The sequence below is a fragment of the Mesoplodon densirostris genome, chromosome 11 (assembly GCF_025265405.1).
Source record: "Mesoplodon densirostris isolate mMesDen1 chromosome 11, mMesDen1 primary haplotype, whole genome shotgun sequence".
Classification (NCBI taxonomy): Eukaryota; Metazoa; Chordata; class Mammalia; order Artiodactyla; family Ziphiidae; genus Mesoplodon; species Mesoplodon densirostris.
In genome coordinates this window covers 41,708,953-41,735,545 of record NC_082671.1, presented here as the reverse complement: position 1 = coordinate 41,735,545, position 26,593 = coordinate 41,708,953, and positions in this window count along the sequence as shown.

Here is a 26,593-nt window from a genome sequence, read left to right as displayed (position 1 = left end):
TAAGTAGTAGCAATACCCCTCAACTGAGTTAGACATAGGTTTTTATTTTTAATTCACCTTTAGAATTGTTAAAGGTATCTGTGTATCTATCCTTTCAATTTTTAAATAATTGCTCTATGTCTCAGAGTTCTAATTGCCATAAAGCAGTCTCTTTGGACTCTTCCCTGTGTCTGTGTTTAGTTTATATAATTTCCTCAGTTTTTTCCCTAAATAATTGAAATTTACATGGAGGGATTTTATACTAAAATTATGATAGAAAAACAGAGCTTGTAAAACAAAAGGAATGCTGAGCCAAATGTCATAGAGCTTATAACAGTAGACCTATAACAAGTGTTCCAACTTTTGTAAGTTAGATAACTTGATTTAAGGGAAAAAATAATTACACAGGTTGATTGGCAGGTGTTAGTCTCTAAGGAATACCATCAACTGTTCAGATTCTTATAGATCAGGAATGTTCAAGGTATAGGCAGTTTACATTTATTACTTTAAATTTCTTAAGATCAAGAGAGTACATTTTTTAATGTGAATATTGGGTTTAGATTCCATATATATGTGTTAACATATGGTATTTGTTTTTCTCTTTCTGACTTACTTCACTCTGTATGACAGACTCTAGGTCCATCCACCTCACTACAAATAACTCAGTTTCATTTCTTTTTATGGCTGAGTAATATTCCATTGTATATATGTGCCACATCTTCTTTATCCATTCGTCTGTCAGTGGACACTTAGAGAGTGGCATGGACATATATACACTACCAAATGTAAAATAGATAGCTAGTGGGAAGCAGCTGCATAGCACAGGGAGATCAGCTTGGTGCTTTGTGACCACCTAGAGGGGTGGGATTGGGAGGTTGGGAGGGAGGGAGACGCAAGAGGGAAGAGATATGGGGATATATGTATATGTATAGCTGATTCACTTTGTTATAAAGCAGAAACTGACACACCATTGTAAAGCAATTATACTCCAATAAAGATGTGAAAACAAAATATTGGTTTAATTTTTTAACCAGTGGGGTTAAAAACACAGGTAGTTATATAATATATTATGCTTTAAGTTACCTTCTTAAAACCAATTAAGCACTGATTGACCAAAGAAGTGGTCCAGAGGCACGAAAGGATCTAGTAATGATGTGGTGGGCAGCCTCTGAAATGGCCCCCAGTGATTTTCACTGACTGATATTTACCCCTTTGTGTGAGTCTCCTTGAGTGTGGACTAGACCTAATGATTGATACAAATACAATACAGAAAAAATATGTCACATTGGAGATTAGGTTATAAAGTCTGTGTCTGTTTTCTCACACTCTTTCACTATCTCTTTTGCTTGCTCTGAAGGGAAGCCAGTTGCCATGTTGTAAGCTGCCCTGTAGAGAGACCCATGAGGCAAGGAACAGATGACTCTTGCCAAGAGTCAGCAAGAATCTGAGGCCTGCAAAAATAATCAGTAGAAGTGGATATTCCCCAAGTCAAACCTTTAGATGACCACAGTCCTTGATTGCAGCCCAGAGACAGAGGACCCAGTTAAGCCACTCCTGAATTCCGGACCCACAGACACTCTAAGATAACATATTTTGCTGTTTTAAGCTGCTACCTTTTGTTATGCAGCAATATATAAATGTTACAATAGAAAAAGCCAAGTTGATGTCAAAATATATTTTGAATGGTTGTCAAAGAATAAATATAATTAAAGAAAGATTTCACCTGCAATAATTTTAAAAAGTGTAGCTATACCTATACTAAGACACAGCTGTTTCCTTGGCTTCCTCTGCATCATTCAGAATAGGCTAGGTATAGAGGTCGAGATAAAGGTAGAGATAGAGGCAGAGATATAGAAATAAAGAGACATAGGTATAGACATGTATTTTTTTCACTCTGTCATGCTACCTGCACTGCAGGTTAGTGCATATTGGGGATTGGATATCTTTTCATCATAGTCAGTAAGAAACCAAGGTTATTAATGAAGCACCCACCAGTCTCAAATGTTGCTGATTGGCATGCCAGAAAGAAAACACAGCTCAGGAGGGTCTTTTACTAGGAATTAAATACTTTGGCCCAGAAGTGGCATGTATCTGATAACAACTCACTGGTCAGAAGCAGTAGTAGTAACTGCATTCAACCAAAAGATGGACAGGATTTATAATCTTACCATAAACCAGAAATGGATTACAACTGGAAGTACTTAACAGCAGCATAATTGGCTACCACATTGTGAAAAGCTTCTTGATACTTTCCCATTGTGAGTTTTATTTATTTTTGTCTTCTAAAGATACATCAGAAGAAATCTACCAGGCCCATCTTGGAATCTTATAAATGTTAATTGCAATTAACTGAAAAGCTATAGCACATTGAGTTGAACTATTTTCACAGAATTTCCGTATTTTATATCCTAGATGAGTATTTAAGGAACATAACCTACCATGTCTTCTAACACATAGCTACTTTTTGTTTGTTTATTTGGTTGGCTTTTTTGTTTTCTTTTTTTCTTAAGTAGCTCCCAAGTTTGTGTGTGTATTGAGAGTTGGTGGTGCTAAACCATCTTTTTTTTTTTTTTTTTTTTTTACTCTTTATTCCACTTCATCTGTGCAGGTCTCCCCTGTACTTATTGGTGTTTTGTTCATTTTTGTTTTGTTTATTGATGATTCTCTGGAATTACCTTACTGCATTGTTTCATCTGGATATTTAACAAGACACTTGTCTATTTTGTTCTTAATTAATTAATTCAACAATGCATATTGTGCCTTTCTATTTTGGCAGCATTTGTATAGTGACAGGATATAACATAAAAAACTTTCAAAATCCTGTGCCCTTACAGTACACATGTTCATGAGGGAGACAGAAAACTAATGAAAACTAAAATATACATTATGTTAGGTGGTAATGAGTCCTATGAAGAAAAAATAAACAATGAAGAGTATAGGTAGTACTAAAGGCTTTGCTAATATCCTCACATTTAAGCAGAAACCTAGAAAAGATGAGGTCATGTATATAAGAAGAAAAACACTTAAGGCTGGGAGGACAGCAAGTGCAAAGACCCTGTGGTAGGAACAGCCTTAACTGTACTGGTATTGTAAGGAAGTTTGGAGAGGAATGAGTATGCCAGGAAGAGAGTGGTAGTAGTTAATATGTGACAGGTAGCCAGTGTCCTGCTTATGTAGGACATAATATCTCACTGTATTTGTCTTTATTTTTGGCTGTAGAATGTGAGAGATAGGAAAAGTCAAGAGAGACTTCAACATTTTTTGCCTACGCCACTGCAAAGAATTTCAATTACCTGCAAAGGAAGAGCCTGGAAGAGTAATTTTGGCTAAAAAGAGTTGAGTTTGGATTTTTGTATGTTGGGTTTAAGATGTCAATTAGATATACAAGTGGAGATATTGAAAGCATAGATGTATTTATCTAAAATATAGGGAAGAGGTACAGCTGGAGACCTACTTTGGGGGAGTCATCTGTGTTTAAATGATTTTTAAAGCCATAAGTCTAGATATCATTATGGAACAGTGAATTGAGTGAAGTCAGAGAAGACAAGAGGTCTAAAATTTAAAGCCCCAGGGAATTCCAACATTTAAAGATCAAGAGATAAGAAGGAATTAGAAAAAATCACTGAGAGGAATGATTAATGAAGCAGGAATATAATCAGAGTGGAATGTCCCTTGGCCAAATTGAAAAAAAAAATCACGTAATCAATTGTGTTAATTGCTGCTGACCAAGTAAGATGACTGAGAATAGACAATTAGATTTAACAACATTGAGATCACTGGTAACCTTGACAGGAACAGTTTAGGTGAAGTTATGAGTTAAGCGTATGCTTCAAATAGCTGATGCAAGAGTGGGAAGAGAGGAATTGGAAGGGGAGCAGAAAAAGTGATGTGGGTCCAGAGAAAAGAATTAAGGTGAGCAAAATTACACATACATAATAGATGGGCAGGAGAGATTCTTTGGTAAATGGAAAAGGATCATGTTTATTGCAAAAGTGAACATACTTTCTGGAGCAGTAACAAGAAAGAAGGAAGAAAATATTGTCACAGATGCAACTGAGAACAAAGGCAGTGCTGTGAACATGGAATTACAAGGTTCACAGCTTACAGTAGAAAGATGCTTGAAGTTTGGATATGTATGAGAAGGTGTGAAACATTCATGTGAATTAGTAGGCTGGGAAGATATAGAATGGTTACTGGGCATCACTTAGAATAACCTGAAGTGTTTATCAGTTTTCAGTGAGGATAGTTGGCATGTTTGTGAGTTCCTTTTTGTTTAGTGTAGGGCTTCGGTTTCATTACCTCAATTCAGGCACATTATCCAATGCAATACACATGCAGGTGAAGAGTAGGAAGAGGGTGGAAATTCAGTGGTTTTGAGGCTAGGCCAGGTAGGTGTGATGAAAGTAGACACTGGCAAAGGAGTTGAGGATATAGTGAAGGGAATAATTTAACAGTGGACTATGAGATTTCACTTGGAAGGAAGAGAAGTAATGATATGAATTAGTTAAGCAATAGTGAAAAGTTGGTATAATAAGTGTACTTTTAGTCCTAGAAGGTCAGAAGAATTTTGGAGACAGGATACTAGCAGGAGTAACCTGTAAAGTTAAGAAGTGTTGGTTGGAGACTGGAACGCTTGCAATGAAGATGGTGGAGTTATGGATACAGACCTCTCTAGTTTATGCATCTAGTAAATGGTTGAAGCAGAGTAGAGGACAAGAGCCATGAGGCAAGAAAGGTCAAGGTACTGAGATGACATTTCCAAATGTAACAACCAAAACAATTAGGGGATATATTGTATAACTTCTGTCCCTAATTTTAAGGTTTTGTTTAAAGTTACCATCATGGCATAATGACCACTTCGACACGTTTTATTTTAAAGTCAGTAGCATGGATCTGAGAGACATGGGTCAGCCACTTAATCTCTCTGTATCTAACTTTTCCCATCGGTAAAATTGGGTCATAAATAACAACTAAGAGGGTGAGAGTGTGAAGTGAAAAAGCTGATACCTTTGCTCAGCACTTATGAAGCTCTCAGTAAATATCAGTTACTATTTTTAGCATTGTTATTTCTCTGAATGAGTTCAGTTCATATAGCAGACATTCTGAAAGTAAAAGATTTCTATACAATGAAGTAAACCCTATTGGTACTTATTTTAAGATCTCAAATTCAGGACCTTTCTAATGACCTTCAGTTTGAACAATTAGAGATATAATAACTTCAGAAAGATTTCAATGTTACTCTCATTAGCAAATGGTGAACAACCTAATACTCTAGATTTGTTGCTTTTTTCCATATACCATAGACAATCCTGGAGTAAAGCCAAATAGCAAAAATGGGAAAAGTCGGGTTTAGGAGTAAAGAATTTTAGCTATAATACAAGAAAAAAAGAGTCTGCAATAGGGATTGGAATAGAAGATAAACTTAGTATCCAATTTATAAGGGTTTCTTCAGTGTTCCAGAGATAAGAAATGACTAGCTGGAGGCACACCAAGGTGAGTCCTGCATAGATTTCGATACTACTTTATATGGTAATATATAAACATTCTCTGGTTGCTAAATTTGTTGTGCATTCCCTAGCATGAGCTTAATTTTTAAAAAATAAATAGTTTGTTGTCTTCACAAAGACCAAAATCTTCTCAGTTACATTAAAGGATTAGCACTAGATTTAAAGTGTTTCTGTATCTTAAATTGCATATTATCTAACAAGGGCTTCCAATTCCAAAAATCCATTGAAGCAGTCTAATTTAGATAAATAAGAATTTATATTTTTATATAGTAAATTTGAATATATGTTACATTGTTATATAGATTATCAGCATGTAAGACATTTCTTTCTGTAATATTTGTCTAGGGATCCTGAACTTAAGCCCAGGATTGACACCAAAACTGTGTAATGTTTACTATTATACTTTCTATTAATTGAAAAGTTTGAGTTGTTCCAAAAAATATATTTCATCTTCCCAAAGGGGACAAAATGTAATAATGAGAGTTTTCCTCATAGAGAATCCCAAGCCTCCAACATATTTCATATTAAATCTTAAGACCATGAAAAGGAACGATCTGATTAATTTTAATTATGGTGAGCAGCAAAAAGATACGGATGATTCCTAAGGCAGTCTTCTAATCAAACTGAAATAATCATATTAAATCTAATGCTAAGTAACCAGAAAGTGTTCAACAGAGTTACCAAGGTAACTTTTGACAGTGCCTCCAGGTATGATTAATAAAGGATACAAGTAAATCAAGTTCTAAAACTCTTTGAGTGGAAAAACACAATCTGAATTAAGATATTGAAATGTATTGGCAAAAATAAACATTAAAGGTGTGTATTTATTTAAGCATCAGAAGAAAGTGAAAGGCGTGAACATCTCAAAAAGTGTTTATCTGTTACCACCCAAGGTAGCTGATGTTACAAATCAATATTAGTTATTTGAAAACATTTTTAGTTCCTGTGAACAGATAGATCCGTTGACACTGTTGTTCTTATTCCTGGGAGACTAAAACAAATCTCTTTACCTATGTAGTATTTTTACTTACTAAGGATGAAATCGCAAGTTTAACTTGACACAGGCTTGGGTAGCGTGAACAGATGGAAGATATTTTCATAATATCATCATCACTATTATTATATTATCAGTAATCAGAGAATCACCTAGTCTTCTCCCATATTACAATTGTTTTGCTTTTCTTCCAGTTTTATTGAGATATAATTGACATAAAGCACTGTATAACTTTAAGGTGTGAAGCATAATGATTTGATTTACATACATCATGATATGATTACCACAATACGTTTAGTAAGTATCCAACATCTCATATAGATACAAAATAAAAGAAATAGAAATTTTATTTTCCTTGTGGTGAGAACTCTTAGGATTTAATCTTTTAACAACTTTCATATATAACATACAGCAGGGTTAATTATATTTATCATGTACATTATATCCCTGGTACTTATTTATCTTAAAACTGGAAGTTTGTTCCTTTTGACTACCTTCATTCAATCACCCCTTCCTCCACCCTCTAGTAACCACAAATCTGATCTCTTTTTCTATGAGTTTGTTTGTTTGTTTGTTTTTGAAATATAATTGACTTACAACACTATGTTAGTTCTTGGTGCACAACATAGTGATTCACTATATCTACATATTTCAGAATTATCACCACCATAAGTCTAGTTAACATTTGTATCTATAGACAGATATTACATAATTATTGACTATTCTCCACACTGTACATCTTATACCCATGATTCACTTATTTTGTAACTGGAAATCCCTCAACTACTTCTCTCCTCCTTCCAACCCCCTCTCTTCTGGCAACCACCTGCTTGTTCTCTGTATCTGATTCTGCTGTTTTCTTTTGTTTGCTCATTTGCTTTGTTATTTAGATTCTATATATAAGTGGACTATACAGTATTTGTCTTTCTCTGACTCTCTTCACTAAGGATAATATACTCTAGGTCCATCCATGTTATTGCTTATCCATGTAATGGCTTCCTGGATTTGGATGTCTGTTTCCTTTCCCAGATTAGGGAAGTTTTCAGCTATTATCTCTTTAAATAAGTTCTCTATTCCTTTCTCTTTCTCTACGCCTTCTGGGACCTCTATAATATGAATGTTATTACACTTGATATTGTCTAAGAGGGTTCTTAAACTATCCTTATTTTTTTAAATTCTTTTTTCTGTTCAGCTTGGGTGATTTCCACTACTCTGTGTTCCAGATTACTGCTCTGTTTCTCTGTATTATATGATGTACTATTGATTCCTTTTAGTTTTTTTTTTCTTTTTCAGTTAGTGTATTCTTCAGCTCTGTTTGATTCTTCTTTATATTTTCTCTTTGTTGATATTCTCACTGGGTTGATCCATGCATCCTTGAGTTTGTTGAGCACCTTGATCATCATTACTTTGTATGCTTATGAGGTATATTGCTTATTCCACTTCATCTAGTTCTTTTTCCAAGGTTTGTCTTTTTTGTTGTCATTTAGAACACATTCCTCTATCTCCTCATTTTTCCTAATTCTGTGTTTATTTCTATATATTAAGTAGGTCAGTTACATTTCCCAATCTTGGAGAAGTGGCCTTATGTAGGAGATGTCCAGTGGGGCCCAGTAGCACACTCCCCTCTGGTCACCAGAGCTGTATTCCTAGGATGCCTCCTATGTGGACTGAATGTACCCTTCTGTTGTGGCCAGGCTGACTACTTTGGGCTGGTAGACAGGGCTGGCTTCTGGTCCTGTTGGCTGTAAGGCTGTGCCTTGTATGGTGGCTGTGGGGTCATTGGAGGGTGTGGTTGGCTTCCTACACAGTTGGCTTATGGCCCAGGTGGCCCTAGGCTGGTGCTGGCCTGCTGGTGGGTAGGAGCTGAGTCCCCACATGGCTGTCTGTATGGCCCAGGAGATGTGGAGTTGCTGCCATTCAGCTGGTGGGTGGGCAAGGCTGGTTCCCCATGTGGCTGGCTGTCTTCACAGCCTGGGAGTCTCAGGGCTGGTGTCAGCCCACTGGAGACTGGGGCTGGATCCCTGTGCACTGTCTGTACAGCCTCGAGGGGCTCGGAGCCGGTCCTGGGTGGGTGGGTAGGGCCAGGTCTCTGGTGCTAATTGGCCAACAGAAGATTCCAAAATGGCACTTGCCAGCACCAGTGTTATTGCTGTAGAACAAGTTTCTGGTATCAGCTGCTGCCAGCATCTCTACAGCTAGGGGGAGTTCCAGTTGCCTCCTGCCTCTCTGAAAGGTTCTCCAAGATCAGCAAGTGGATCTGACTCAGACTCTTTTCAAACTAGTGCCTCTGTACTGAATCTTGGAGCATATGAGAGTTTGCATGCACCCTTTAAAAAGAGGGTCTGTGTTTCCTATAGCCTTCTGGATCTCCCGAATGTAAGCCCTGCTGATTTTCAAAGCCAGGCATTCTATCTGCTCATCTTTCTGGTGTCAGACTCCCAGGTTGGGGAGCCCGATATGCAGCTTGGAATCCTTGCTTCTTGGGGAGGACTTCTAAAGTTGTAGTATTCCTCCCATTTGTGGGTTGCTGACCTGGAGGTGTTAGTCCTGAATGTACTGTGTCTCTACCCCTCCTACCTATCTTGGTGTGGTTCCTTCTTTCTGTATTTAGTTATGGAAAATCTTTCCTGTCAGTCTTCAGGTTATTCTCATAGATAGTTGCTTTAAAAGTAGTTTTAATTTTAGTGTATCCAGGGTAGGAGGTGAGTTCAGGATTTTCCTACTCTGCCATCTTGGCCACTTTCCTGCAAGAGCAAACTGATTTTTTTACTATATTAATAAACTCTGAAAGTTTTTGAAACACAGATAACTCACAGAGGTAAACCAATTAATGTTATCAGAAATCAGAAAAATTGTAGAGTTTTCCGTTTTTTGCTTTTCATAACAATGCCACTTAAAGCAGAAAAAAATAGCATTCAGTAATAATCAACACTGACTAAAATTCAGTGAAATGAAGAGCCAAACAATGATAGTGGGAGTGTAAATTTTAAAAATTTTCTTTACAACCTTTTAAAAAGTAAAAAAAAAAATTTCCCCATTGATGAGGTAATAATAACTTTTCATATTCCACATCCCAAAATCTAGTTTGAGGAAGTAATCATAGATGAGTTTTTCAAAGATGGTCATTATCCATTCTTTCCTACTGGGAAAATGGAAGCACTTTAAACATCCATATTTTTGTGTAACAGAACTGTCAAATAATTTATTGTACATCCATTTAACAGTGTGCTTTTTCTATCATTGGAGACCATTTATTATCATTGTCTTTTACCTTTTCCCCTAGATAGCTGCATGTCTAATTTTTTTACTTTCTTCTTATCTCCACTGAATGTCATGTTAATAGAATGACATTTCTTGACCACTGCTGGGATAAAAAACATAACCCTTTTCACAGTCATCAGGCATTCTCTAGTGACCTTATCCCACTTTATTTTCTTTGTAAAGAGAATGGAACTTAACATTACATGTCAAGATATTTTATATACTTTCTTGCTTATTGTCCATCTTCTCCAATAGTATGTATACTACTTGAAAGTAAACATTTGGTTTTATTCAAAATTGTAACCCCATGCCAGTAATTATGACTAATGCCTGGTAGTTGCTCAACAAATATTTGTTTTGTGGGTGTAAGGATGTAATAGAATTCCTTGTTAATGAACATCCTTCAGCTTACTTTATGCTTAAAAAAATCTGATGAACAGTAAATATATTTTAAAATATTATGAGAAAATGTGCAAGTTGGAAGGTAATTTTAAGTGATGAATAATCAAGAGAAATGACACAATTACATGTCAGTCTTAATACCCATATTCATATTTATTTTCAAATAAGCAAAAATTGTAATTTATAATTTAATATCCATTTGTCTAATTGATTATATGTATATATATAATTTATTTTTAAACTATATTTCCAAATTGACATTAAAATCCCAAATATATTTTTATCAACTAAAATTTAGGAAAATATGCTAAATGGCCTTTATTAGAATCTAGAATATGAACATGCTATCATATACTATGCCTAGGGAATACTGAAAAGCAAAATAGACATTACTACCTTATCTCATAAGAAAGGTATGAATGATCCAATCTTTTTAATAGTTCTGTTTCTCATTTACATTCAGGTAGTTGATATTCTGAATAATTCATTCATCTTACGTAAGTTTGGCTAATGTGAGTGATTCTTTCTGAATCCAGCCATCTCCAAGTATATTGAGAGAAACTTATTTGTTTTCAGATAAGGAACAACTGAGAAACAATTCTCGAAGAGGGATAACTTCCAGTAAATAAGTTTTATTTACATGCACAAAGTGATAAGAATTATAAAGGATTCTGAGCAATACATAACATTAATAACCTATAGCCCATATATTTCAAGTAATGTGCAGCTCAAATATTTATGTAAGATTTACATTATAAATTAAGAATTTGTATTTTTAAAGCATTGAGAAGGAAGTTATAGTTAATATATGTACTGCTTTTTTCTCTATGTATGCATATTTGTTTCTTTTAAACATATTTACTTAATATATATAATTTTTTTAGAAAAAATAGTTGGATGTTTTTTTTTTCCCTGAGTTATAGCTATTCCTGCTATCAACCCAAGAAATAGATGGATTTAAACTCTCTTGAATAAATAATTGTATCTGCTAAATAGGACTACCTGTAACCAAGGTATAGGGCTGAGAATGAATTGGCTTAAGGCCATCAGGATAGTTTCTCTTTTTTAACTCCTTCAGGGTCAGAAAACATTATACTCACTTCCTTTATGAATTGTTTTCTCAGAACAATCCTGCAAATGATATGGGGTTGACTTAATATTGGATATTATAATTGATTCACTTATAAATTTTCCTTTTGTATCCGAGGTTAGTTTTGATTACTCCATACCAACTGTGTGAGTCATACGAACCTTGCTTTTGGTCAGTGTGGTGAAATTATTGCATTATGCAATTTATAATGATAGAGTAAAAACACTAGTCTTCCTAACAATTTATAAATATTTTGATAGAAGTCATCCTCTTTTATTCTTCAGATTAATCAAGTTTTTATTCATCTCCGTAAAAAGACCTGTGTACCAAAAATGCCTTTTGAAAAATCAAAACTAAGTTATCAGCCAATTTACTTTACCAGCCTAAAAGGAAGATGACAGGCAAAATCAAGTTGGTGCTTCCATCAGTCTAAAATGTCTATGACCAGGCCTCAAGTAAATTGTACACAGTAAGCAGTCAGAGAGCATCATATAGCTGGATAATTTACTGATCTCATATAATTTGTCATTTCTATGAATATTTATAAATCCCTACTTATTTAACACTGAGATAAACTTTAAGTGGAGAATAGCATACATTTAAAATTGTACAGTTAATGTTTGTGGAGGTTCTATGAGTCTGGATCCCTGGGTGCTTATGTAGAGTCCTTGCACTGGCGTGAACCCTGAGTGAGATTATTTTTCATGTAAGCTATTGAGATGAGAGTGTGAATTTGTTACTATGGTATATCCTAGGCTCTTCTGAAAGATATGAACATTTCAAGGACAAATTGTCATCAACTCTTAAATGGGTATGAAGAAAGGTTACTGGTGCAAGCAGTCTTCTTCATAAGACACTGAAGAATTTGTAATACGTAAAGAGTTTTTGCAACACATTCCTGTTTGTAGTGTCTGAACAAGTTTATCTAGTCTCCTTTTGCGAAGGACTTTCTGTTTTGATTTCTGTGTCTAAAATACATCCTCATCTTTGGAAATCTACTTATTACTGAAACTGTTTTAATAATGCCATCTGTCTTCCTTTTCCATTGAAGAATTAAATCTATATTCAATTAGACAAGATATTTTTCATTGTTTAAGTGTGTCATTACCTATTTCCTATTACTTATACACTTGAAAATGAATATAGATCTTCTTATCTTAGGTCTGTGGTGAGCTCATCATGTTCAAATGAATTTCAAAAAGCTGGTGGTTATCCTTTTCCCTTCATTGATAAATTAATATTTTTAAAAATCACATTGTATTAAAGAAATTAATTCACTTTAACTTTTTGTTACTCAAAGTTTTCATCCTCTCTTTCTTTTTTATCTGATAATAGCTTTCTTATGTCCTGATGCTATTTCTAAAAAGTTAGAATTGAGGATTTCTCCCTCTCTCCTATTTCTGTGGAATAAACCTATCATTATACTGCAGAAATCTAAGATCTTATACCTCCTAAAGTCATGTTATCCAAGTCATAATACCATTTTTATGGATATATCCATAAAATAAATACCTAATTATGTGATTTATTTATCTCTCTCCACTACATATATATTTTATTATAAAATTACATATATATGTTTATAGAGATATATAGATATGTATTAAATATCTCTATATGTATCTTTTATCTCTGCCTTAACACTGGATACAGCACTGAATTCAGAACAAATTATTCATTAAAGTTGATACATTAGGTTTTTATCTTTAAAATATGCTAGAAAGACTTCTTATTAACTTAAGACACCACTGCTCTTTCTCCATAAATCTCAACATTCTGCTCAAATGAGTTTCAATTATTTCTTTTGCCACTTGGCCTAATGGAATATTTAAGATGACGTGAAGTATTGGGTTGGCCAAAAAGTTCATTCGGATTTTTGCGTAAGATGTGATGAAAAACCCAAACTTTTTGGCCAACCTGATATTTCAGAATTTTCTTTATCAGTCTCCTTGAATCCACACAAGCCTATTCATAATTACAACTGCTATAGTGATCTTCCAAAAACAAACTCATCAGGTCTCTACTGTGTTCAGATCATTCCAAGAGCTTCACATCATCCTTGGAATCAAATACAAAATCCTTGTAATGTTTTTAGAAGGTAGATCTTATATGATTTGACCCCTGCCAGTTTTTCTAATTTCCACCCATGTTTCCCTGGTACATTCCAGATGAGCTGCATGGCACCTCTTAATCTCTGTCAAACCTACCAATCTGATTCATGCTTTAAAACCTTACCATTATTGTCTCCTTTACATGAAATTCTGCCCAACTTCCTCATCTCCTAACTGGCTCATTTCTTCACGTTATTATATCTTTATTCATATAAGAAATATACATAATGTTTATCTCAGAGAGAGGTCTTCTTACCACTTGTCTTAGTCTGCCCAGGCTGCAAAAACAGAATACCACAAGACTGGATGGCTTAAACAACAGAACAACATATTTAAACAACATATTTTCTCACAGTCCTGGAGTCTGGGAAGTCCAGATTCAAGGTACCGGCAAATTCGATTTCTAGTGTGGAATCTCTTCATGACTTGTAGATCAGGGCCTTTCCTCAGTGCCTGCACATAGAGAGAGAGAGAGAGAGCGTGCAAGAGAGAGAGAGAGAGCACTCACAAATTGTCTGGTGTCTCATAATGACAGTAATTCTTTTGAATCAAGACCCCACCCTAATGACTTCATTTAACCTTGATTACTTCCTTTGAGGCCCCATCACCAAATACAGCTACACTGGAGGTTAGGACTTCAACATATGGATTTAGGAAAACACAAATATTCAGTTCATACCATCACTGAAGTACTATACTTTGTCATTTACAGTTCCATACCCCTTATCCTGCTGTGATTCTCCTACTGAATACAAAACTATTTAAAAGGTACTATGGGCCTCCCTGGTGGCGCAGTGGTTAAGAGTCCGCCTGCCGATGCAGGGGATACGGGTTCGTGCCCCGGTCTGGGAGGATCCCATATGCCGTGGAGCGGCTGGGCCCGTGAGCCATGGCCGCTGGGCCTGCGCATCCGGAGCCTGTGCTCCGCAACGGGAGAGGCCACAACAGTGAGAGGCCCGCATACCACAAAAAGAAAAAAAAAAAAAAAAAAAAGAATAAAAGGTACTATATATTTGCTTTCTTATTTATGAAATCTCAGTGAAGTCAGGCATTTTGTCATATTTTTAAAATTTATTTTCCTCGGATCTAGTAGTTGACAAGCATTTATTAGAATATTTATTTTAAGGTCAAATTAACTCATTACTAAATAATGATGGAAAGAGTCAATAACTTTAAGAAACAAAGTTAGACACCAGAATATGATGGGCACCTCTTAAGCCTTATGACTTTTCTCCTAATTAAAATTTGTGTTAATGATATTAAAATCTCTGTTGGATTTCCCAAATGGAATGGAGGATTGGGGATGTAGTCATACAGTTCATATTTAACACAAATCATTGTGTTTTGAAATAGTTCATATTTAAAACATCATGGACATTTTATTCATTTTCTACATACACATGAGCCATGGAAGCTCCCCTCTCTCCTATTACAATTTGTGTTGCTCAGATTTCTATTAAGAAACTCTTGCAACTCAATAGCTATGTTTCTACATATCCCTCTTGATGATTATAGGATGCAAACACATTCCTACATAATTATAGAAGGTACTTAAAATGTAAATACCCTTTGGAGAGAGGTAACAGTGAAATTATTTAAGAGAGAAACAGTTTGTAAAGCAACTTTTTAAGAGTTTTACAGGCCAGAATATTAGCATTTTCAAAGAATGCATTTTCATTTACACACTTGTGATTGTTTTGTCTTAGCACTGGTGTTGCATTTTTTCTCATTGCTATGAATTGCCTATTCTCATATAGTATAAAACAAATTAACCCATGCAAAATATGCATATATGAACATAATTTTTCTTCCATGACCCTAAAATGTAGTCACTAGAAGGAGAAGTTGGTTGGGAAAAGTCATTAAGATGGAATAATTACTTCTGATATGATTATGGATCCCTTAAATCTTGTGACAGTTTCATCACTTAGTCCATTGATTTCAGAGAACAGTTTCTAGTATTTAAACAAAGCTGCATTTTCAGTGGTTATTGGAAAGGATGTCCAAGGAAAGCCACTCCTCTAAACATCACGTCTAACCTTCAGTTCCTCATTATTGACCAGATGCTGGCTCATTCATTCAAATTACTTAATTGAACAATTCAAGTCCAGGCATAAAGTAGACAAATTAATTTAGTGATTGTCAATAAGTTGACATTTCCTGTGAAACTTTAGAAACTTTCTGTACGATTTGCAATAGTATTCAGTTGACCCATTTAAAAAACTCATTATTTGAATAAACATTACCTTAGTTTGCTTTAAATTCTGCTTCCAAAAACCATTTGTATTTTATGTTAGTTTAAATTTTCTTTTCTTTACTGATGAAGAGTTTTACTCATATGTTCATATCTTGAACCAGTTCATTTTATAAAATTTATTTTGGCTTTATTGTTTACTAGTGTGGATTCAGCTTCACTACATAAGCCAACGTTTTTACAAAAGTATTCAATTTAACCTTGATATAAAAACTTTAGAGGACAGATAGGACATTAAAAAGCATAATAAAGTACACTCCATGTAAGAAATTCTGGAAAAAGAAAAAAATTCTTTGTTGTGCATTTAATTGAAAGATAAGTGAAGTGTTCTCCAAGTCCCAATTATAAAAGGTAAAATTGCAACTGAAGTAGTGGATTTGCAGTCGAATCTATGCTGAAAATAGAGTACAGGGGTTTATATTTCCAGTACTGTTATCATCACTGTTTCCAGTTTTTCTTCACAAATTCTTTATTCACAAAGAATTAAGAACTTAAATATTTTTCTTACTGAGAAGAAAATAATTCTTTAGAAAAGTGCTTAAAGTTAAAGGAAAATAACCCTCATAGTTTTCTTATATTTCAGTTTTAATTTGTCTTTTAAATCTCACGGTGATAAGTGATATGATGAATTATGCCCATATGTAATAATTTCCTAAGAATATCATGTATAAAGAAAATATTTTCTGTAAAGTGTACATATACATATTTTGGAGAGTTCTTTGAGCTTTTGGTAGGATGATTTATGACAAGTTAAATTAAGTTTGAAGTTATAAAACAAAAAATGTATATTTAAGATATAGTAAAAGAATTCTAGCAAATAACTAAAATCAGTGGCATAATTTTAAGTTTGTATGACTAAGTGAATTATAAACTGTTTATACCTCTTTTATATAAAAGAGTATATATCATGATATGATTTATTTTATATAAATCTCTAGTAAATTGCAAAGAAATCTATAGTGACAGAAAGCAGGTGGGTGGTTGCTTGCAGAATTGGACTGGGGAGATGAGGACAGGTGAGAGATAGAGATCACAAAGGAACAAGAGGAGATATGGGGGGTGAGCTATGTGTTCATGATCTTGATTTTGGTGATGGTTTTGTAGATGTATACACATGTCAAATAATATCAAATTGTACACTTTAAATTGGTACAGTTTATTGTATATAACTCATATCTCAGTGAAGCTAGAAAAATATATATAGCAAAATTGACAGAACTAAAAGAGAAATAAAAAAATCTATAATCATATTGGGAAGCTTTAACATCTCTCAGTAGTTAACAAAGCAAGCAGATGATACATTAGTCAAGGTATAAAAGAATTGAAAAACCATTTGATCATAGTGACCTAATGAAAATACAAAGAACATTGCACTTTAGAAAAAAAAATGACAATATATTCTTGACTGCACATATAAAATTCACGAAAAATAACTATATACTGGCCTAGATGCCATCAATAGTGAATACTTCTAAGTATTTAAGGCACATTTTATATCAATTTAAAATAATTATTCCAAAGAATAAAAACTGAACACTTTCCAACTAGTTATATGAAGCAACTATAACTTTAACTAAAAATTTGACAATGATTTTACCACAGAGAATTATTTAAAAATCCATTTTTTTTCATGAACATAGATACAAAACTTCTAATCAAAATATTATCAAAACAAATTAGAGGTATAAAACAGTAGGTCTTTGACCAAGGTTTATTGTGAAGTGAATAGCATTCAAAAATCATATCTAGTATACTCATTCACTGCATTAACACAGGAAAAAAGTAAAAATTAATGTTGACATCTTAATAGATCCAGAAAAAATTTTTGACAAATTTTAACACTGATTTGAAGTTTTACAGAAATGGAAAAATAAGGATGGAGGATAATTTTCTTAATGTTTTAAATTATAGCAAAAACCTAGAGAATATATATTAATATGATTTATTGAGTTTTTCCTGAATCAGGAATAAAAATATACCTGATATCAACAATTTTATCAAATCATGTGCTAGAGGTCCCAGAAAGTGTAATAAAGTGATAAAGATAAAATTTAAAAACAAGATTTTTAATATTTAAAGATAAAATGTGTATGTAAAAAATGAAATTTCATAGAAATACAAATTAAACATCACTAGAAGCCATAAACTACTTAGGAATAAATTTTAGAAACTATCTTCTTAATCTGTACATTCAAAAGTATAATGCTGAAATATTGTTAAAGAATAGTTAAATATATTAAAGGATAATTATTGCTCTTGAATTAGAAAGCTGATTGTCTTAAAGATGACATCCAACTTAGTAGTAGCTGTATTCTTCACTGCCAAGCCCACACAGAATAAAACAAAAGGATAATTGCTAGCTTCACGAAAGAATGTTCTGAGTGAGTGATGAAATGAGAAGTGCACATAACACACTTATTATTCATACCCCAAAATGATGGTTGTATCTAGTAAAGCACTTGTGTGTTTGTTTGAGTTGTGAACTATATTAGCTGCTTAATTCATGGAAAACTAGATGTCCATATTAACAAAAGTGATCTCCAGATTCAGTGCAATCCTTATCAAATTCCAATGGCATTTTTTTACAGACATAGAAATAACAATTCTAAAATTTAATAGGAACCACAAAAGACCCTTAAGAGCCAAAATAATTTTAAGCAAGAACAAAGCTAGAGGCATCACACTTCCTGGTTTCAAAATATATTACAAAGCTATAGTAATCAAAATACTGTGGTATTGGCATAAAAAACCGACAGAGACCAATTGAACAGAATAGAGAGCCCAGAAATAAACCCATGCATATACAGTCAACAGATCTTCCACAAAGATTTTTAAAAGTTGATACAAGAATACACAATAGGGAAAGAATAATCTCTTCAATAAATGGTGTTGAGAAAACTGGATATCAACGAAAGAATGCATATCCATGTAAAAAAATGAACTTAGACCCTTGTCTGACACCATACACAAAAATCAACTCAAAATACTTAAAAGCAAGACCTAAAACCATAAACCTTTTAGATGAAAACATGGGAAAGGTTCTTGACATTGGTTTTAGTATTGATATGAAACCAAAAACATAGGCATCAGAAACAAAAATAGATAAGTAGGACTACATCAAATTAAAAACTTCTGTATAGCAGAGGAAACCACAAAATGAACGCCAACCTGTGGAATGGTAGAAAATGTTTGCAAACCTTATATCTGATAAAGGGTTAATATCCAAAATATATAGGGAACTCCTACAACCCAACAGCCAAAAACCAAATACCTACTTTAAAAATGGGTAAGGGCCTGAATAGATATTTCTACAAAGAAGACATACAGATGGCCAACAGGTATATGAAAAGATGCTCAAAATCATCAATTATCAAGGAAATGCAAATCAAAATTACAATGAGATATCATCTTACACCAGTTAGGATGGCTGTCCTAAAAAAAAATGAAATATAACTGTTGGCAAGGATGTGGAAGGAAAGGGAACCCTCAAGCATAGTTGGTGGGAATGTTAATCAGTGCAGCTATGGGATGCAGTATGGTGAATCCTCCAAATGTTAAAAAGAGAACTAGTATATGATCCAGCAATCTCTTTTCTGGGTATATATCCAAAGAAATTGAAATCAGGATCTCAAAGAGACACCTGCACTCTCATATTCATTGCAGCATTATTCACAATGGTCAAGATATGGAAGTAACCTAAATGCCCACTGGTGAATGAATGGATAAAGAAAATGTACATAAATATGCATATATGTAATGGAATATTATTCAGCCTTAAAAAAGAAAGAAATCCTGCCATTTGCAACACCATGGATGAAACTGGAGAATATTATACTAAGTAATATAAACCAGGAACAGAATGACAATGCTTGATACCACATATGTGAAGGATCTAAAAATGTCAAACTCATAAAAGCAAAAAATGGAATGGTGGTTGCTAGGGGCTGGGATGGGGCAAGGGAAATGAGAAGGTATTAGTCAAATGGTACAAAGTTTTGGTTATGCAAGAAAAATACATCTTAGAAATCTACTGTACAGCATAATGCTTACAGTTAATGTACACATTAAAAATTGCTAAGAGGGTAAATCTTTTGTTAAATAATTATCATTGGATAATAATAATAGTAAATAAAGTAGATAGGAGGAAAATTTTGGAGATGAAGTAAATGTTTTCGTGGTGATGGCTTCACAAATGTATATTATCTATAAACTCATCAAGATGCATACATTAAATACATACAGCCTTTTGTATGTCAGTCATAGCGGACATATAGAAAAAGTAGTTTGCACATATACATTTATTTTTCTTAAATTTAAAAATTGATTAATAGCAGTGTATTTACTATCATTATTCAATTAGTAATTAATAAACTCAATACATATTAATACATTTAAATTTCTGTTTTTATTTTTAATATGAAAAATATGTATGTGAATATATGTGAAAAAGATACACACATACCTAAATAACTAAAGTTCGTTGGGGCCCTCAACAACTTTTAAGAGTATAAAGTGGTCCTGGAAACAAAATGTTTGAGAACTGCTAGCATAAGGAGCTGTGGAGTCTTACTGCTATATGCCATTGATCATATATCATAATAGTACCAGATACACAAATAGATGGTACAGATTATTTCAAAATGGTGTTAAGTATATGTCTTATCACACAAATTTGAATATAATCTTATAGTTAAAATTTATGTGACTTTAGAAAAATCAAGTCACATAGTAGTCTTTTTTTCTGCTCTTTTGTTGAAAGATTTATTTTTCTGTGGAACAAATACATAGCAGTGAGCACAAAGTTTCATGGTGTTCCAAAACACAATTTAAAGCCAGTATGCAATTACCAATCATTTTTGAATAGCAAACATCACTAATATGACAGGCTTTCGTTAAATATTTAAGAACATGTAGATTCCATTCTTTCTTTTTTTCTTTTTTAAAGCAGTAATTATATCTGCATTGTCAGCAAACCAACTGGAATGCTATTAACTATTTCACAGAAATTGCTTTTAGGAGAAAAAATATATAATATATAAATCATACAGCATTTAATTTCAGTGTAATGATAGATAGTGAAGCTCTTTGGATTCTTAATATGATAGTCATTTGAACCAGTAAGCTTGAAAGCCATTAATGAATAAAGGTCAAATATCTAGTCAAAGATGCTGGAAAATCTGACATTTTACTTACTACATGACTAACATTACTGAGAATAAAAATTAATAAGCAATTAAATAAAATGAATAACTTTGGTCTTTTTACAAAGGTATTAATATTTTAACACATCCAAAAGTAACCATCCATCATTCATGTGATCAAGGCAATTAATAGTCTCCACATAACAGTATCTTCTTCATTAATATGGTTTCCCAAATAGAACAGAATACTAACATTTCAACATACGAGTGCATATAGCTTGCCAACTTTGAGTGGCAATTTAGTTATTGGCATAATTGTAATAAGATGTTTAGCAAATAGCTAATTATTGTCTATCTAATTACTTACACAAATTTGGGAGATGAGCATAGCAATATGTGTGCCTGAAATTAAGAGGAGAAAACAAACTACAAATGCTAAATAATGTCAATAGTTGAAATCATCTAGAATGGTTTTATCTCAAACTTGAAATGTTCTCAAGAAAAAAAATCATGAGGACTACCAGTACTGAATTAAACAGCTAAATAAAAATTTATACTATAGAAACATTTACAATATGGAATGAGATATTCTACCTCGATTTTTAATATATTAATACATAATATTTGCAACATACATAAAACTTTAACAAACCAATACAGTTCAAATTAAAACATCAATTTAATAGATTTAAAATAATTTAAAATTGTATAGATGCTTAAGAATTATATCAGTTTAGTAGTAAAGTATGAATTTTATATTTTGTGTTTCCCTTATAGATTTGCTGCTTTTGTTCTTAGGACATGGATCATACATAATTCAGAAAATTATTACTTTGATTTTAAAAGATAATTTTAAATTGAGGTCCATTATCTTCAATCTGTTTACTAACACATGCCAGAAATATAATTCTGAAAAAAAATTGGAAAAATTTTCTCTGTTGATTTACAACTGTACTTACTAATAAACTTACTTCAAAGAAATATTGTGCTCATACACTACGTTTGCTTGAAAGGTATATATAGCATAATCTAGAGTACAGTAACACACGTTCTTTTGAATTTGACACATCTTTACTAACTTGCAGTATGATTTCTCAATCGTTCCTTTATATATCTCTATTAAAATACTGCAACTTTTTATTCATACACTGCACAGTAAAATGTCAAATGACAGTTGAAAAAACAAAATTTTGGTCAATAAAATAAAATTGAGTATTCAGTTTTAGGGTGATTATCCAGATGATTCAGAATGTGCTTATATAAATTTTTAGATTAACATTACAATATAAAAAATTAAACAAATATAAAGACTCAAGGATTTTGTGGAGGTAAGAAAACACAGATATAAGAAACACTGTTCCATGCAATTCAAATCAACGCATTGTACTTTTGCCTAAAATTTCCAGATCAGTATGGGCACATATGGTGTTTTGGGTTAATTTTTACATTTCTCTCTTTGAGTCTACACTTTGAAAATTTTACTATAGATTTCTTATTTCTCCAAATTTCCTGGAGGAAAGTTAATTAATTTATCACATGTTTATTGAGTGTGTGATATAACCCTGGGTACCATGTAATATTAAAGTATTAAATAACTTAATCACCTAAGCTAAACTCTCAGCCTTAGAAATCTCTTTGTAGCTTTGACAGCTGGAAACCTTCCTCTGAGTTATCATTGGTTTTTTGAAGGGATAATTTGTTCTATGACCTCAGACTCCAAGTTTCCAAGTTCCCTTTAAGGACAAAGACTTTTGAAACTTAAAAGTCAATTTTGTCTCTTTTCTATGGTAGCATTCCTTTCATTATGTAATAAGTATTAAATAGTCTAATGTAATATATGCAAAGAAGTTGCATGTGGAAGAAGACAGATTGGCAGGTAGTGGGAAATAATAGAAGAATACACATTTTCTTATGCATCTAAAAATATTGTACACACACAAATATGCAAAGTGCTCGCAATCTATATATTTATTAATTTATTCTATCAAAAATAATTAAACCACTTCCAAACGCTAGATGTCTAGTTGCAGGAAGATTATAACAGTACTTTTATTTATACAAAATATATGAACACTGAATATGAGGACTATCTACTACAGATTGGTCAGCATATTTTCCACCCCACATTCTATTTTGAGATGTAACTTAGCCCATCAAATGAAGGAGAATGTTTCTTCTTTCCTTGTTTATGAGCTGACCTTTTGACATATTTTGACAGATAGTATATTGAGGAAGGGATGCTGTGTAACTTTCAAGGCTGAATTTTAAGACAATCACAGGTTCTGCCTTTGCATCTTGGAACACTCCTTCTTGGAACCTATATATCTCCCTCTGAGTAAACCCAAGCAGCCTCATGAAGAGGCTGACATATTAAGAGAACGGAAGCTTCTGGCTATCTAAGTTGAGCTTTTAATCAGCAACTAGCACCAAGTGCCAACTAGGTGAGTGAGTCCATTTTAAAATACCCAGTGCCTGAAACCAAGAGAAGTTTAAGAACTACCTTGTCAACCCACAGAATCATAAGAATAAATGGTCATTTTTTCAGCTGCTACATTTTGGGGTGATTTTTTATACAACAGTAGGTAACCAGACAAGTCATGAAGTTATTAGCTCTGGATTAAAAAAAAAGGTGCAATGAAATATTTTCATGGATAAAGTATTTGGAAGGTCATCTTATACATTTATCTTCCTCTGCTATTATCTACCTCTTAACGGTCATCCTAAACTATATATTACTTAAACCAGGGGTTAGAAAACTATAGCCCAGGGAATTGTTATGGGTTGAATTATGTTCCCCAGAAAGATGTGTTGGAGTCCTAACCCATGGTACTTGTGAATGTGATCCTATTTGGAAATAAGGTTTCTACTAGAGTGGGCCCTAATCTAATAATGTGAGTGGTATCTTTATAAGAAGAGAAGAGACACAGGGAAAACACCATGTGACAGTGGAGACTGAGATTGGAGAGAGAAATCTACAAGGAAACCCACAGGATCGCCAGCAATCGCTAGAAGCTAGGAGAGAGGCGTGGAACCAATTCTCTTTCAGAGTGCCCAGAAAGAGTCAACCCTGCTGACTGACACTTTGATTTCAGACCTCTAGGCTCCAGAACTGTGAGAACATAACCCATTGTTTTAAGCCACCAAATGGAAATTCTTTTGGTAGCTCTAGGATACTAGTACAAGGCCAAATCCAGCCCACCACCTGTTTTTGTAAATAACATTTTATTGCAGTGCAGCAAATTCATTCATTTATGTACTGTCTATGGCTGCTTTTATGCTACAATGGCAGAGTTCAATAGTTGCCACAGAAACCAAATGGCCTGCAAAGCTTAGAATATTTATGATATGGGCCTTTGGATGAAAAGTTCACTGACATCTGATTTAAAATACATAGAGGTATTACTCTATATGGTCAGAATTGGGCAAGCTTATCAGTAAATGTTTCTGATTATATACATACACACACACACATATATATATATACAAACATACATATTTATATATATGTAAACACAGGTATATGTAAATAGACATGCATGTACATATGTATAAATATACATCTATACATATTTAGGTATGTAAAATTTTAAATTCTTTCCATTGGTGATGTCTGAGAAAAAAACAGTATATATTCAGTATCTTCCTCCATAGCAAATACTACAATAATAATGCTCTATTTTAGGGAGATACTTATCAATAAAATTAGTCATCTAGCAGGTAAATTATTTGTTTAGTTCCTTGTACAGATTGTGAGATAAGTAAATGGGATTTTTCAATATTACTTTGTCCTGAAAACTTATTCAACTCAGTCCTTCATGAGGATAGTTTGAAGTATGTTGTTTTGATTGCTAGATAAAAAGTGTCAGTTATGTTTATGGCATCTCTTTACACAAAATAAAAAAGAGCTGAAACCCTATAGTTACTTTTAAATCATATTTAGAGCCAATAAAGTTTGAGTTAAACTTGTGAAATTGTGAATTTCAGCTGGTTCTGATTTAGTACCTCTAGATAATTGGAGAAAATATTTTAACATAAAATCTGAAGTTCCAGTTAGAATTTCCTGAATATGTATATAATAATAGAGTAAAGGAAATATGCTTTATTATTCTAAAGTTAATCTTCATAAGATTGGTCTCCACACTAATGAAACATGGAGACCCCAATCAAAAAAGCATCAGTTTTAGATCTTATAGAAACCCGAATCAACCTACGTGAGTTTAATATCTTCTGAATATATATTCTCTTTTTACATCTGCAAATTTAAAAGTGACTTTTTTATACTAATGCCTTCTTCCTAGTATAATTGCTGCTAAAATATGTCTCTGGAGGAATCAGTCTTTACAGAAATAGTTCTTTGACAGTATATTTTACTTTGTGTCCTTTGGCAGTAGTTTCTTTTTAACAAAAAAGTAGAAAACAGCATGGAGTCCTGTATTTGGGTTAAAGTGTGTATGTCTGTGTGTGTGAGAAGAATTAAGGGTAGCTAGCACAGAAGGAGAAAAAGGAAGAAAAGAGAATTCTCCAAGGGAATTTGTATTGCAGGAAGGGGGACCCCTTCCAGGGCCTGAGAGTGGGCTTTCGTCTAACACTTGTAAATGAATTATCTGAGGAGACACATGCTGACAAAGCAAGAGACTTTATTGGGAAGGGGCGCCCATGTGGAGAGCAGCAGGTAAGGGAGCCCAGGAGGACTGCTCTGCCACATGGCTCACAGTTTCTGGTTTTATGGTGATGGGGTTAGTTTCCGGGTTGTCTCTGGCCAATCACTCTGAGTCAGGGTCCTTCCTGGTGGCATGCACATCACTCAGCCAAGGTGGATTCCAGTGAGAATTCTGGGAGGTCGGTAGGACATATGGACTGGCGTCTCCTCTCTCCTTTTGACCTTTCCCGAATTCTTTGGTTTGTAGCAGCTTGTTCCGCATTCCTTACCAGGACCTCCTGTTGTAAGGTAACTCATGCAGGTGGTTACTACGGTGCCTGGCCAGGGCGGGCAGTTTTGGTCAGTGGTTTCCCTAACATTTTGGCTTATTGTTATCTTTTAAAACGCTTGTAGTTTCCAAAACGCTGGAATATCTACTATATCATATGTTTACTTAATATACGATAGTAATTGAATTTCACGTATTGTCTATTTATGAGCAATATTTAAAATAAATGTTAATGAAGTAGCAGCATATTCTATCAAAAAGTTACAGTTCCTCTATGAAGGAGGGATAAGATGTTGAGTGGACTTTCACAGTTTACCCAGCATTGGCACCTGGAAATGCAAGTTAAAGGTTGAGAGGAGTCAAGAAAGCTTCATTATAAAGGAATCTTGAGAAAAGAGAGCATACTAATAGGTGAACGAGCTGGTTCTGTGACCTCTAATTATCACTCTAGCCCTCTCTCCTCTTTCGTACTATTATAAATCTAGGAGAGGGGAAGAAGAGGTTTTTTTTGGATCAGGAAGGAAGAGACACCGTGGTTTTGTTTCCCTTTTCCTAACCAGGAGGGAATTTTGGCTGTGCAGTCCTTTCAGTGAGAGTGAGGATGTTCAAGAGATTAGCTCCTCGAGGTTGTTTGTGCCTAAAGGTAAGGGAGGCTCCCTTTCTTTGAATGGGCTTCTGCTTATGCAGTGCATTTAAGGAACATGGTTGTGTGGAAAATACAGGTATGACCTATAAACAGTCTCAGTCTAAATAAAACAATGATAACGTAACGAAATTACCTCCAGTGAATCAGTGTAAACCAAGTTACCAAAATGTAAATATATAGCTGAGAGAACATTTAATATTATATCGACCATAATTATTAAATGCAAAACAAGTTCAGATTTAAGAAATATAGTCAACAAACTGATAATAGTTGTATAACT